Source organism: Bidens hawaiensis, unplaced genomic scaffold, assembly GCF_021521415.1.
Source record: "Bidens hawaiensis isolate Kalapana, Puna unplaced genomic scaffold, B.hawaiensis_p1.1 tig00010775_1, whole genome shotgun sequence".
NCBI classification, from domain to species: Eukaryota; Viridiplantae; Streptophyta; class Magnoliopsida; order Asterales; family Asteraceae; genus Bidens; species Bidens hawaiensis.
The window spans coordinates 293,943-308,934 of record NW_027491827.1 but is presented as its reverse complement, the minus strand read 5'-3'; positions in this window follow the sequence as shown (position 1 = coordinate 308,934).

The window sequence follows — 14,992 nt, the reverse complement described above, 5'->3', positions numbered from 1 at the left end:
CAATATTGTTCATCTGGCTCCATGTGAAAGTAGTGAATCTGATCACGAAGAATAGCCGCTTTAGCCGGTGGGAAGTATCTCTTGATAAATGCAGAACGTAGTGCTTCCCAAGTGGTGAACGTGGGAGGCGGATGAGAGTCGAGCCAGAGAGCTGCTTCACCTGCAAGTGAAAACGGAAAAAAATGTAAGAAAATAGCATCTTCAGTAGCACCTTGTAAATTAAAAGTTTTCAAAACTCGGTAAAGCCGGTTAATGTGTGCTGGTGCATCTTCGTCATCACGCCCATGAAACTAATTAGTTTGAACGATGTTGTTCATGACGTATGACGGAATTTGCCACGAGTTGGGGTTGTCGATCTGGGGAATGACGATGCATGACTGGTTTCCGGTTAAGCCATCGAAGGCTTGAGCAGCAATTGTTCTGTCGTCGACCATTGGAACTTCTGGTTGACTTCTGGGACTTTCTGGTGGTGAACCGTGTGGTGATGATTTTGGTGTAGAACTAGCTTCTGATGGTGGTTTCTCTGCTGACAAGCTAGCTTCGGCTTTAAACGGGGAAAAATCCAGATTATCCAGCGGTGGTCCTTGCGAACGAAGATGTGGCATATACCTGAAAAACGCAACAGACTAAGTAAGTAGACTAAAAATAAAAACTAAAAAAAAATAAACTAAAATTTATTTAGACTCCTACGACTCAAACGAAAATAACACAAATAGCACGTATGTAGCAAATAAGTTCAAATAAAGCAAATAACGTAATCGCTAAGAATCACCGGCAACGGCGCCAAAAATTTGATGTGTCGAAAGAAGTCAAATAATTATTAACTAAAATTATACTAATCTAGACACTAAGTAATACTCTAGACCCTTAAACTTAACTTAAACTACTAACCGGCAAGTGTACCGGTCGACTCTAGTACAATTAATTAAGTCTGGATATCGAACACACAAGACTCTTTAAATTACGAAATTAGCAAACAAGACTCAACTACAAGACACGACTAGTTATTAATAATATTTGAGGGGGAAATATTAAACTAATTAATTAAAAATTACTAATGATTAACTAATAATTACTTAACTTAATTAATTAATAAACTAATAAAACCCTAAACCTAATTTATATAATAATAATAATAATAATAATAATAAAACATCATCATTACCTTAAAACTAATTAATTAATTAAACTTAACCCTACTTACTTTAAACTAATAAACAATTAAAAACTCTTAGATTGATTCAAATGATAAAGATAACTACCTAGGCTAGAATCCCCAAAGTTACGGTTATCAATTAAATGGAAAACTCAAGTTATAGAACTGGGATAATAAAATAGACCCTTGACAGAAATCCCGAATAGGACCCTTGTACTTCAAGAAGATGCCTATGGATTTATAACAAGTTTTAAGACTCACCAGTTTTATGAATTAAACTTTCTTATTGTTATTTAATAACTTATGTCTAAGTATCATTATGACGAAATCCTACCTTACAACGCGAATATCAAAGATAGCAAAGCAGACTCAATTAACTTAATAGACTAAGCTGGCAATCAAACCTAGACGGACTCCTTACGAAGAACTAAATCTAGCAATCCTGACCAACAAAGATCTATCAATAGCCTATCACCTTACAACTTTCTAGGCTAGCAGCTCACTTTTATCTGTTTAATTGATTTTATTGTTTCTATGATTTTAATTGATATCAATCACAAACTAGTCAAGAACACACAGTAAATGACCTAACAAAACCCTATCCTACGAAAAAATCAACAAGGACAATATGAAACAATAAATCCAAGTAAACAAAACCAAATAATTATACGCATCAATTAAATCAAACTCAACAATTTACTTAGAACATAAAATCCATAAAGAAAAGAAATCCAAACAAAATCAAACCGAACTAAGGTTCATAATGACTTAGGTAGTTTATGGAGTTTTAGCCTAGAATAATAAAGTCTAAATCAAACAAAACAAATAAAACTGAAAACATGATGAAAATATAAAGAACGGGAAATCAGAGATGATAAAACCCGTATTCTTCAATCGCGAACATGTAACTCTTCACCGGCTTTTCTCTTGCCTTCAAAATCACTACAAGACTTGAAAATATGCTCTCAAGAACTCCAAATTCGTCTGGTGGCTTCAGGGTATGTTCAGGTTTAAGTTAAAGATGTTTAAATACCTAAAACAAGACCCAACATGAAGCAAAAAACTAAATAAAAATACTCCAGCAATCCCTAGGCGCCGCGCGACCAGGATGTGGGTACCTGGCCACACGACGCAGCGTGTCCCACCAAGGAGGCCGGTCAGACTGGCCCAGTTTGACCGGTTCTGTAATTTGGTTCCTTCCTGACACGTTCCGAATCTCAGTTTTGGCTCCTCTTAGCTCGTTTTTCGCCCTTTTTTATCACGATCAACTTACAATGCCTACAAAACATAAAAGTGTTAGTAGTATACAAATCTCTACTAAAAACGAACATAAACTATTAAAATATTAAATAAAATATACACGGGAAGCATAAATATTTTGCATTTTATCAATGTTCTATACTCTGTTCCCGCCAACACTTATAACCCTTCAATTCACTTGAATTGAACGTAACTAATACAATTAAACTCGTACCCATACTCTGATGTGTTGTAAAACAAACTTGTTTTCCGTACATTTTTATTATGTTTTAAGTGCTTAATCGTATAATTAATAATAATTATGGCTTGTTTTTATATGATCTTACAAAGTTTATTATTTGGTGTATGTGACAAGTTTTAAAAGAGAAAAGGTTCGGGTTTTTGAAGATATTGGAGACCTTTATGATTAACTTAACAAAACCAAAGCTCAAAGCCCGACCCAAAACCGCTAAAAAAAGCCTTACATGTCTTAATATATAACATAACTTAAAAAATAAAAACCCTAACACACTCTCTTTGTTCCGATCGCAAGCAGCTCTCACCACAAGAATTATTAATACCAAGTTGTTGATTGATTGGTCTGCTAGATTGTTTTGTGTTAAGGAGGCAAGAATTTGATTTTGTTGTTTGTGTGGTTGGAATTAATTCACGTGAGCATCAACTCTTTGGTACAAGCTTCTTGGTGGCTAGGAAAGGAAGGAGATCATCGAGGGAGACTTGGTACAACAGCTAGGGATCATATACATCAAGAAACTCAGCCATAACATTAAGTATTACATCCATAAACTTTGTGTTCTTGTTCAAGATTCATATTTGTTTATTTTGATCTTTAACCTTGATTTCTTTTGCAATTGAATTGAAGATTGACTTGTGCTTGATTGATATTGATTCTTGAATGAGTTTAATTATGTTTTGGTTGAGTTATATGATGTTTAAACTAATTATTTGCTGCTGTCCAAAAATCATGTTAGGCTAAACCTTTTAGTTCTACCTAGGTTTGATGTTTATTGTTAGGTTTTAGTGAGTTTTATGGATTGTTGATCATCATGGCTTGAATTGTTAATGAAAAGTTTGGTTTAACATTGAATTAGGTTGTGTTTAGTGGCTGTGAATTTATTAATTATACTCATATACCTCTTGCTTTGATTAATTGAATAAGTTTTGACTGATTGTTGCTTGTTAGAACTCTTTACTTGGTGTTTAGGGTTTGTTTGCGGGGTGATCAACCGTAGGGTTTAAGTGAGTGTATTAATTGGATATAATCAGCGGGTGAACACCTTCTTAGAGACCGAGAGGTAATAAGAAGTAAACTCATCTCATAGCTTTTACTTGTTAGGATTAGGATCGCGCGAGAGCGGGTTTGCTTCTTGTCGGGTTTGGGTTTTGAGCGATTAGTTGATCTAGTTTAATTTAACTAAATTGTTCCTCTATCCTTGGTTGCGTAGTATTCGTCTACATTAGGGTAGTGTGTCGGTGAGACCGAGAGGAGAGTCGGCATTAGAACACTTTAACAATTCGTTTCCCGGTTTGTTCTTAAATTCAACTACGTGTAAGTTAGAGTTTGTTAGTGAGACTGAGAGGTGATCCAGCTTTCTTGAGTGAACCTTAGTTGTGTCATCCTTAGGAACCGGTGTCGTGAGATTCTCAATCCATAATCTTATTATACCTTCAATATGATTCTTACCTAGGTAGACGTTTTCTCCGATTGCAGTAAGTTTCCAAGTATTGTTAAGAGTTTAGTTAAGTTAATTCTAGTTAATTAATTTTATTAATGTAAGTTAGGTTAAGTAGTTAATTATATTAAAAATCATTTAAATATTATTAGGTGAGTCTTGGTTAGGTTTAAGTATTAAAAACGTTTTCACGTGTCCTTGTGTTCGATACTCGGACTTCCTTAGTGCTATACTATTAGTGATCGGTACACTTGCCGGTTTTGTGTGGTTTATTTAGGATTTTCGTTTAATATATTTAAAGCTTAGTTGTAAGAGCATCATTATACACACATCACACTCAAGAATTGCTTACGAACATTCCAAATATCATTTTCATATCAATTATCAACTAATCAGAGAGTAATTGAACGAAAATTGTTCCGCACAGCTTCAGAATCAAAATCAATATAGTTAACACTCAATTACTGATTTAATTGATGTTAAACAACACCTAATCAACAATCAATCGGATAGTGGCCCTGATACCACTTGAGAAACCACATCCGTATGATTACGATTACAATTACGATAAAAATCTAGTCACTTGATATGATTATCTGATTAGGTATACGTGAATACGATTAGGCTTGAATGTGAGAGAGTATTCGGGCAGCATAACGAAATGTCTTCAAATAATAACAATGACTGCTTCAATTATCAATACTTTACAGACTATATATAGACGATGAAGCCATTCCTTATACAGACCATAATGAATGGGTTTCATTCGTCATCATACTTTAAGACAAATGAATGAACCATTCATTGTCCTCATTCGTTAATAATCCTAACGAATGGACCAAAATAAACACGCATGAGCTCATTAATTATTATCTAATCTAACGAATGGCTATGTATATAACGAATGTACCTAAGTACATTTACCAAACTAACCTTTTACATTATAAAGACCAAATAAAATTATAAAAAAATACCGAGATGACAAAACATGTACTAACAGTTATGATATTATATTTTATTATGTTTTTATTTTGCAAGACACGTTTAAATGATCTTAAGACAAGATTTGGAATTTTATGTAATACGGTTGACTTTTTATATTCCGAGAAAATTTTTAATTCACTCTAATATTTAGAACTGTGTTTATGAGTAAATACAACATCCAATGTAGGGCACGGGACCGGGGCCTTAGAAGTTGGTATCAGAGCATAAGCTCGAGAGAAATAAGCATTCTATATGCTTAGACTCGAAAAGAGAATGAGACTTAAGTATGAAAAAAAGAAGATGCCAGTTCAAGAAAGTCATGTGTCACTCAAGCAAGATAAGTAAGGGTAAAGTACATGATATATTTCATGTATAAAGTAGGAATGTATAAGAAAGTTGTCTTAAGTACTAGAGATAGGATTATGTGATTAGATGAAATGTTTGATCGATTGTTTAACCGTTCAAAAGTAGGACCTAGCATAAGTGGACTAACAAATGGAAGTGTATAGGAGATGGAGAGTAACATGATAATCTAATCACACTTGGCCACTTTGTCTTACTATCTTTGTACTAAATAGTTCCTAGAGTGATGACGTTTGTATTTTTTAACAGAATACGAATGGCCGGAGGAAAGAAAGCTATTGATAAAGTAGGTCACACGAGACGTTGTGGTAGGCCACGTGTTAACCCGATACCCTCTGAAGAACCAGTTACTGATACCAGAGATAAAAGGAGTGTAACCTAGTGAGACGAAGGGAATCAACTTGACCCTGATATTCAAGCCGCCATTGTTCAAGTTGTAGCTGATGTAGTGAAGAATTTGCACCTAAAACGGTCCGCTGGAAGCCAAGTTAAAACCACTGAGAAGACCTGAGAGAACTCCAAGAAAGATGATGAGACTGAGAAAGAACAATCAAGTGAAGTTCAGTTTATGAAAGTTGGAGAAGGAAAGATGGGCCGAGGTGGGTTCAACTACAAGTCCTTCAAGGGTTGTGGCCGAAGCTGACTGGTTTGGTGGATGCAATCACTACTCTATAGTGGATAACCTCTATGGACAAGGTTATCCGAATTAGCGAGTGTCGTCCTGATCAAGCAGTGGGTTATGCCACCCAGTCGTTTGGTGATGAGGCTATGTTCTGGTGGGAGACAGTGGAGCAAAGAAAGACTCCAGATGAAATCAATGCCGTGAAGTGGAATGATTTGAAGGAGATGGTTATGAAACGGTTCTGTGTTGATGCAGAAGTTGAGAGGGCAGAAATGAGGTTTTTGAATATGAAGGCGGGAAAGATGACACACCGCGAGTACATTACGGAATTCAACCGCATGTCCAATTTGGTTCCTGACATGGTGAATACTAAATCAAAGTGAATCAATTGTTACATCAAGGGACTTTCGCAGAATGTCCGCACCTTAGTCGGGACTAGTAAACCTGTCACATTTGACTCTGCCGTTGAACTAGCTGAGATGGTTTATGACGATCTGGTTGTGGACGAAGTGGTAGTAGAAGAGAAGAAAGAGAAGAAATGAGTCATTCATATTAAACGACCCTGTACTCAGTCATGGAACCCTTAGGATAAGAAAAGGAAGGCATGGGAAAAGAAGTCATGCAATACGTGTGGCAAAATGCACTGTGGTGAGTGTAAGTGGGGGTACTGGTTCTGATGTGTGCCACAAGTGTGGGAAAATTCATGGAGGGGAGTGCAGGATTGGGTAAAATGCCTATTACAACTACGAGAAGGTGGGGCATTACGCACATAAGTGCCTTTCAAAACCAACATGTTTCTGGTGTTGCAGGACGACCCATATGGCAAGGGAATGCACTGAAGCTGGAGGAAGCAAGAAGAAGGATGCTAACCAGTCCAGGCAAAGGACCAGAGCCGGCATGCTGACATAAGAACAAGCCAAGCAGATCCCAGGTGTTGTGACATGTACATTTCTAGTAAATGGTATTTCTACTTCTATATTGTTTGATTTAGATGCGAATAGAAGTCTCGTAGCCACGACATTTAGTAAGTTAGCGAAAATGAAATGTTATCGTCTGCCTTAAACTTTTACAGTAGAAACCGCTTGTGAAACCTCGATTTGGATAATGAGAATGGTTAAGGATTGTAAGATAGAGTTAGAGGGACGTGAGTTTTCTGTTACCCTTTGTGTAATGGCCTTAGGAGGGTTCAATTTGATTTTAGGAATGGATTGGTTGTCTAAGTTTGAGGCTTAGAGAGTGTGTAAGAGTATATTGATAAGGTTGAAATATGCGGATGGTGGTAGGGTGACGGTTTATGGTGATAAAGAAAGTTTTGGGCATAACGTCATTTCGATGATAAAAGCTGAAGGTTTACTAAGGTAATGGTGCAATGCCTACCTAGCGTATGTTGTCAAAGCTGCGGCCAAGACAAAATAAGTGAAAGATGTTCCTATAGCGTGTGTCTATCCAGAAGTGTTCTCAGATGACCTTCCAGGGTTACCACTAGAAGGTGAGGTAGAATTCCAAATAGAGTTAATATGAGTAGCACAACCCATCGCGAAAGCACCTTACCGCCCGTCATCGTCCGAGATGAAAGAATTGGTTTCCCAACTACAAGAACTCCTTGACTGAGGTTTTATAAGGCCGAGTGTTTCCCCGTGGGGCGCACCAGCGTTGTTTGTTTAGAAGAAGGATGGAAGTATGAAAATGTGTTTAGATTATCGTGAGTAGAATAAGCCTACGGTGAAGAACAGATATCTGTTGCCACGGATTGATGATTTATTTGATCAACTACAAAGTGCGAGTTGGTTCTCACGAATAGACCTTAGATCAGGCGATCATCAGTTGAAGGTGAAAGAGGCAAACATCCCTAAGATAGCGTTTCGGGCGCAGTATGGACACTACGAGTTCCTCGTGATGTCGTTTCGTCTAACGAGTGCTCCAACAACATTTATGGACATGATAAATTGGGTATGTCGGTCGATGTTAAATCAGTTATCATATTCATTGAAGATATATTAATTTATTCGAGGAACGACTCTTGCCATGTTAAGAAAATAAGAGAAGTGTTAGAGATACTGAAGAAAGAGAAACTGTAAGCTAAGTTTTCAAAGTGTGTATTCTGGTTGTGTGAGGTACAGTTTCTAGGTCACATAATCAATTATGAGTGGATTACTGTGAAACCAGCTAAGATTGAAGCAATAAAGAACTGGAAGACTCCGCAAAACCCAACTGAGATACGCAGTTTCTTAGGGTTGGCTGGCTATTATAGGAGATTCATTCAAGCCTTCTTCAAAGTAGCTGCACCGTTGATCGGTATGACCCGAAAGGCTGTAGTATTCAATTGGGGTAAGTATTAGGAAGAAGCTTTTGAAGAGTGGAAGAAAAGACTCACACAAGCTCGAATCCTTGTCCTACCCGATGGTGACGTGGATTTGGTTGTTTGTACTGATGCTTCGCATCGTGGGTTAGGTTGCGTGTTAATGCAATGAGGTAAGGTGATAACTTATGTGTCCAGAAAGTTGAAAGTTTATGAGAGTACCTACCCGATGCATGACTTAGAGCTAACAGTAGTAGTGCATTCCCTCAAGATCTGGAGATATTATCTGTATGGTTCTATGTGTGCTATTTATATGGATCATAAGAATTTAAAGTACTTCTTCGAGCAGAAAGAGTTGAACATGAGATAGAGGAGATGGTTAGAGTTGATAAAGGACTATGATTTTTATATCAAATACCATCCTAGTAAGGCTAATGTGGTCGCTGACACGCTAAGCCGTAAGAAGGAAGAAGTCATTGCAACAGTGAAGTCTTATAAGTTAATCATTAATTTAATCTCTTCGGAGAGAACATCATGGTAAAGTTAGAGGTTCTTATAGATGAAGGATTAATGAAGAAGAAAAGAATTTTCAGACAACAAGGTGAGATGATGGATAACACTCATGGAGTAAAGACCAGGTTCGACTGTATGTGGATTCCACACCATGGAAATCTTAGAGGTCAAATCTTAGATGAGGTTCATAAGTCAAGGTACTCGATTCATCCGGGATCCACCAAAATGTACCAAGACCTGAAGAGAGAATACTAGTGGTCGGGTATGAAGAATGAAGTAGTGGATTACGTCAGTAAGTGCTTAACTTTCATGCAAGACAAAGCAGAGCACCGGAAACTGTCATGGAAAGATGCATCCATTAGAGATAACGAAATTGAAGTGGTAACACATCACCATTGATTTCATAACTAAGTTACCGCATACAGCTAAACATCATGATACCATTTGGGTGATAGTGGACCTTTTAATGAAAAGTGCTCACTTTCTGCCTATACGAGAGGCTATCTCGTCAGAAATGTTAGCAAATCTGTTCATAAAAGAGTTTGTGGCTAAGCATGGAGTGTCATTGTTGATCGTATCGGATAGAGACACTCACTTTACTTCAACATTTTGGAAGAAGTTCCATGAAGCTATGAGAACAAGACTGAACATCAGTACGGCGTATCATCCCCAAACAGACAGGCAGTCTGAAAGGACCATCCAAAACCATGAGGATATGATACATGCTTGTGTTTTAGACTTTGGAGGAAGTTGGGATGATCATTTGCATATGGTAGAATTCTCTTATAACAACAGCTACCACTCGATTATTGGCATGCCGCCATTTGAGATGATGTATGATAGACGTTGTAGAACTCCTGTATCTTGGGGAGAGATTGGTTAAAAAGAGATTAGAAGTTTAGAAGTTGTGCAAGAAACCTCTTCAAGATTTTATCAAATTAAAGCAAGAATGAAAGCTGCTCAAGACCGTCAGAAATCCTATGTTTTTAAGCAACGACGACCGATAGAGTTTAGCATTGGTGATAATGTGATGCTCAAGGTCTCGCCTTGGAAGGGAATTATTCGTTTCAGAAAGAGAGGAAAGTTATTTCCAAGGTACATTAGACCGTTTAGAGTCATAGATCGTGTGGGCAAAGTGGCTTACAAACTGGATTTGCATGAAGAGTTAGAAGGAATTCATTCTACCTTTCATGTTTCTCACTTGAGAAAATGTCTAGATGATGACATGTCTCATGTGCCATTAGTAGATATTGAGGTTGATGAACAGTTACACTATGTTGGGCAACCTATAGAGATAGTCGACCGTAAGGAAAAGAATCTACGTCGTAAGGTTATCCCCTTGGTGAAAGTGATATGGAAGCATCGTAAGGGATCTAATGCTACTTGGGAAGTCGAAGAGGAGATGCACAAGTTTTACCCAGATTTGTTTAAGTAATAGTTAGGTTTCGGGGACCAAACCTCTTTTAAGGAGGGTATTGTAACATCCTACTTTTGATAATAATAATAAATAAAAGAATTTTATTTACTTAATGGTGCGTATTATTTAGTTAAGTTAATAATAATAATAATATAATAATAATAATAATAATAGAGTGTGGCTTGGACAATAAAATATGGAATAAGGGATGGTGATAGGCCTTAGATCCATAGGCTTAGGGGTATTTAACCACCCTTAAACCTCCCTAAACCCCTAGACCCTCATTCCCCCAACCTTGCCTCCATACACAATAAAAGACACACACAAACACTCTCCTTCCATCCGGATCCATATTCATGTTCAAGCATCACCAAACAACTAGTGAAACACCTAGATTCACGTGTTAAATCAAGTTCGAAGCAAAACCGATCCATAAGAGGTATGTTGTAGTTTAAAGGTCATGTATTTCATGTCATTTTGTCGAACGCTTTACTAGGATGATGAATCGGACTTCATATTGATAGAAAAACAGAAACGTGGTAATAAATGACTTAGCTAGTGTGATACAGGAAGAACGGGTAACGTTCAGGCCGTATTTAAGAAAGAAAATGCAGTTTTTATGGCCCAGAACTCGTTTCATCAGTTAAACGATCATAACGGGATGCAAGAAAGTGATTAGAATTGAAAGGCATGAAAAAACAGATTCAAATCGAGTTCCTGAGAAACTCGATTTGTTTGGAGGAAAAACCAATCGAAATGAAATGAAACGAATCGAAACGAATGGAAACTCGATTCAATTAGAATGAAAACTCTATTCGATTAGAATGAAAACTCGATTCGATTAGAATGAAACTCTACTCAAATGAAACTCGATTCGTTTAAAGATGCATTTTTCTGATAAATTTTTGTCGAAAATATTTTTTTTCCAAGCTGACCTGGTAGCTTAACCCTAGCTAAGGGCTCTTCCCCTAGGACCCTTCTAGGGTCTGCCGCCTAGGACCCCACTTTCAGGGGCTCTGGCCCCGAACTCATGTTCATTAGGGGTTTCACTTACTTAGAATATGATCTAGTTAGTGCTAGTTACTTGGTATTTATAATTGTTACATAGTTAGCCGTGGACAGCTAAGGAGGAGTATTACAGTTAACTCAGAAAAAACAAACAGGACTCAGGTGAGTTTCTATCCCCACTCATTGTTATGGTTTTCGGAGTTGTGCGTGTACTCCTATATGCTTAGTTAATACATTTACCTAAATTGGTAAGTGTATGCTATGAATGTTAACTGAATGATATATAAAGGATTGAGCGTATGTATGTAGATGTGAATGAATATACATATATATATATATATATGTTGGTGCATGATGTCAGTAGTTCAGTATCTTGTGTTTTGTGTGTGTATGTAATCGTTTAGTCTTGTTTGTTTCGTGTCGAATACTGTTGAGTTTGTATGTTCGCTGATTTGTTTGACCGAACTTAGGGAGTAGCGAAGTTAGACAACTTCGCCTAGTATGTCAGGCGAAGTTGTCGAGGTATATAAACCTCAACTTCGGGTTTTAGAAAAAAAAGGTTTTTTGCTGAACGTGTTTTTGGTGATCTTGTGCATCACGTGTTGGCAATAGTAATACATCAAGTTTTCAAGTATTATCTCGTGTGTTTACCTAATTATTTTAACGTATTGCTTATCTTACACTCGTATCGTATTACGTGGGGATTCCGCACCCTCGTGTTACGATATACTCCTGTGTAGATCCGGCTGGGAACCTACAATTGGTATCAGAGCATTTTGCTCATGATTGTGTGGTTCTGGATTATCACACGGGTGTTAAGATCGTTCCGTTTGACCATTCGCGGAACGAGTTTACGTTGAAATACCTCGTTTTTGTCTATTGCCCATCTTCCCTCAACAAATATACCTCGTAATCACCCTCACGTCTCTCGCAATCAACTTAACTAAAACCTGCAAAACCTGTCGTTCGTCAAGCGAAGTTGCCGTAACAATACGTAGGGCTTTAGCGAAGTTATAGGGTTTAAGCGAAGATATAGTCCAAGCGAAGTTATGGTCTAAGCGAAGATATAGTCCAAGCGAAGTTATAGTCCAAGCGAAGTTATAGTCCAGCGAAGTTATAGTCCAGCGAAGTTGTACTAACTTCGCTATAGCTGTTTCACAGAACCTTGTTTTTGATTCTGTAATCTCTATTCTTTCAACAATGACTTCTTTAAACATCACAGAACTGGTAAAGATGGAGGTTGAAGCCGGTTCAGCAACTAAAGCTCTGAAACTACTGAAGGGTACTTATTTCGTTGCATGGAAAGATCGTTTTGAACAGTATGTGAAGTATCAAGACGCTAAGATGTGGGTTTGCATTCAAGACGGTTACATTCCACCAACTTCCATGTTTGACTGTCGTGAGCAGATTAAGAAGTACAGTAAGATGGAGGATGATGAAAAGAAAATGTATGAGGCAGAGAGTAAAGTGCATGTAGCTATAACAATGGCACTTCCACTAGAGATTCTACATACTTTCAAAAAGTACAAAACTGCTAGAGAACTATGAGAAGCTTTAGAGAACAAATATGAAGGTAATGTTGGGATACGTACCTCCAGGACAAAGCTGCTAAAAACCCAATTCTCCGTATTCAAGTGTCTGAAGAACGAATCACTTGATGATATTATCACACGATATTATCATTTGATGACCGAACTAAATAATTACTCCATTGAATACAAGGAAGAAGAGATAGTAGAGAAGCTTCTTGATGCTCTCCCACCAAAATGGGAGATGTACACTGTTCTGATGATAGAAGATAAGGACTTTGACAAGATTGATCTGGAAACGGTGGTAAATAAGTTACGAAATTTTGAACTTAACGTGGTTTGAAAGGAGACACCAACTGATCAGGTTCAGGATCCGGGAATGTATGGTGCGAAAGTCACTTCAGGATCAAGTTCAAAATCAGAATCCACCGCCTACTACTCAAAGGGGGAATCAAACTCAACTCCAGATGGTCATGTGATTCTCAATATGGATGGTGACGTATGTTTCGTAGCAGGAGGTAGTAATTCTTCAGAACCTCAAACCACAACTGGAAATTTCTCATCAAATGTTCCAAGCTATAACTACTCATAGATGCCCATGAGTGTTAAATCAGCTGAACAGCAGTTTGCTCTCTATGCATCCTTCATTGCATCTTATGAGAACTACATCAAAGGTAAAATAGTCGACCCTGCAACTTTGGATGAAGACTATGATCAGATCGATGCTGATGATTTGGAAGAGATGGACCTGCAGTGGCAGATGGCTATGATAGTAAGAAGGGTAAAGAGATCCATGAAGAAAACGGGTAGAAGGTTCGTTGGAGAAAGACCAGGGTTTGATAAATCAAAGGTTCGGTGTTATAACTGTCAATAAAACGGTCACTTTGCTAAGGAATGTACAAATGAGAGAGTCGAACGAAGTCAGAACAGGCCTGCTCAACAGAATGGTGGTGGTAGTGAAAATAGGGCCATGGTATCTCAACAGAACGGTGGATACAACTGGAATATACAAGTTGAGGAGGTCTTCGAACAGGCAAATCTGGTAAACATTGAAACGGAGGAAGTGAAAGAGAGACGGGGGAAGATCAAGCATACATGGCAGAAGTGAATGATCAGCTCTCTGAGGTAACTTCTGAACTTCATTGTGAAAAATCTGAAAACCTGTCTGATCAATTGAAGACCTTAACTGCTCAGTTTGTTAGTTTGGATACTCAATTTAAAAACTTAAAAGAAGAACATCACTATTTTAAAACTAAAGAAAACAGTTACTCGGTAAAAATAAAAGCTAGTGAAAAGAATATCAGAAGTCTTAAAGCCACTCTAGCTAAAAAAATACAAGTAATTGATCTTAGTTATGAAGTTTTAGAAGAAAAGACCAAACTAATTGCTAAAAAAGATAAACAGATAGCTGATTACCAGGTAAAAGTGGTGGAACTGAATAGAAAAATTGAACAATTTAGAAATTCTTCTAATATGTTAGATCACATAATCAGTGTTCAACGTTCCCCAGTTAACAAAGGGGGAATTGGATTCTCTGAAGTTCTACCACCATACAACAATAACTATACTTATAATCCTAGTAATCTGCAATCTGCAAATGTTGAAGTTGGTCAGACAGTTCCAATCAAAGTTTCTGCTAAAGAAACTGAAGTTAATGAGAGCGAAAAAAGTAAAACAAGTTCAAATGTCACTTGTTCTGTCTCCGGTTCTATCTCGTCAAATTCAGACAAGTCATCCGAATCGGGGGAGATAGAAGAAAAGGTTGTGTTACTGAAACGGGGGGAGGAATATAAGCCTGATGAAAAGAAATCTTCCCTAAATCCGTTCGTCCCACCATATCTTAGACAAACGGATAATAACACAACCTCAACATCTGCAACAACTTCTGAGACGAAAGGTCAAAACAGCCAGACTAGATCAAACAGAAGTTGTTTTAGATGCAACCGGATAGGACATCTTGTCGCTGACTGTCCTATGAAACAGAGAAAAGCTAGAAATATGAGGCCTACTAAAACTGAGTATAAAACGAGTACTAACAATGATGCTGGTAAAAACACTAACATACCAAATTACAATCATTGGTCTAAACCAAGATTTCAAAGAAATCAGTCTCGTTTTTCCCTAGTAAATTACCAAAACAATAATTATAGTCCAATTAACTCACGAAG